The following is a 1,598-nucleotide window of genomic DNA, read 5'->3' on the forward strand; positions in this document are numbered from 1 at the left end:
TATGCTGTATGTGTAAATTCGTTTTCCGGGATGTATATGTGTATCCTTTCTCCACGATGAAATTTATTAAGTAATCGTTTAATCGAAGTTGTGAATGATAATAATCTTTAAAAATAAAGATTACGCTTTTTTTTCTTTTTTTTCCTTTTTTTTTTTTTTTGTTTCAGGTTTAATTGAAAATATCATCGATTTTCACCATAACGCATATTGTTATTTCCCCGTGTATTATTAACCCTTTGAGGGCGATGAACCCGTATGTACGGGTTAACAAGAGCCGAAGAGAATACCTGTATACGCATGTGTCTGGGAAAAATAATTGATACAGTGCTACAGTGTATTTAAAGAAAATAAAAATTAAAAATATATATGTACGTGCGTAGATATCTAAAAAAAAAAAAAAAAAAAAGTAAAGTAAAGTACTAATTTGATCTCTGTAAAATTTCTATCGCATGCTTATCCGTTCATCTAACTTCTGGATAAAACAGACGTTTATATCCATTATCATGGAAATTTTTCACGTTACATTTGCCACGACTTCTTCTTGCTTCGAGATATCTAGATAGACCTGCTGAAACTCGTAAATTTTATTCCAACCGAGGTTTTAATTGCAAACCTCGTATAATTTATCGAAGATGTATTCTTTCCACGCGGCACGATCTCTCAACGGAACCTCTCACCAATTTAATCTCGAGCCTCGATTCAAATGCACGGTCTCAAACGTGTGTGTAACGGCTCCGACCACGCGCGGTATTTTCCTCAATTTTTAACGGAAAAACTTTTCCTTCCCCCCTCTCCTCTTGGCGAATCGACTGTACATATTTTTTCCAAGAACAAGAAATATCGTCCCGATTTTCCACGACCCGTCCTACTTCCGTCTCGAGAACGCGGTTCCTCGTCAATTCACCCTTGCAGCTGCAACTCAACAATCCCAAAGGCGTATTCGATTTTTCCACGAACCGATGCCGTGTTCCCCGTTCGTTTTCTCCGAACTCTTAAATCTTTCGCGTCAATTTTCCGGCGAAGGGTTTAACACTTTCTCTTTCCCCCCTTCCCTCTTCTAACACGATCCGTTCTTCACGAGTACGTCCATTTCTAATTTATTCTTCGGATCTCTAAACTAACAATGGAATTATTCGTCTCGTTTCTCAATCGATCAAATCGAAAAATTCCAATTGTCGAATAGATATATCGATGTAAAATAATCGAAGCTATAATAATCCAATTTTAAAAATTATTAATAATTTCCAAAAATGGATGGAACGGACGGATGAATAAATTCGCGTCGTCTACGTAAAGTCACACGGTTGAACCGAATTATCCTCCAATTTCAACGAGATTTCTCCGTCCTCCGCTCGCCCTAATCCGTCTCCTTTCCTACTCCCCTCCCTCCTATCGAGGTAACGCGTCCCGATTTTCCGCGAGGCGGCCCGCTAAACGGAGCCTCTCGGCAATTTGCCGGCACGCCGCACAACTCACCGGCCCCGAGAGCGCAATCGATTACCGTGGTCGAAACTCGCGGCCGCCCGATACCGGATACAATAACCCGGCCGCCGCGCAATAGCAGCCGCGCGCGCTCCTTTAGGTGGCAGAAACCGGGT

This window comes from Apis dorsata, unplaced genomic scaffold, assembly GCF_000469605.1.
Source record: "Apis dorsata unplaced genomic scaffold, Apis dorsata 1.3 scaffold_181, whole genome shotgun sequence".
In the NCBI taxonomy this organism is placed as follows: domain Eukaryota; kingdom Metazoa; phylum Arthropoda; class Insecta; order Hymenoptera; family Apidae; genus Apis; species Apis dorsata.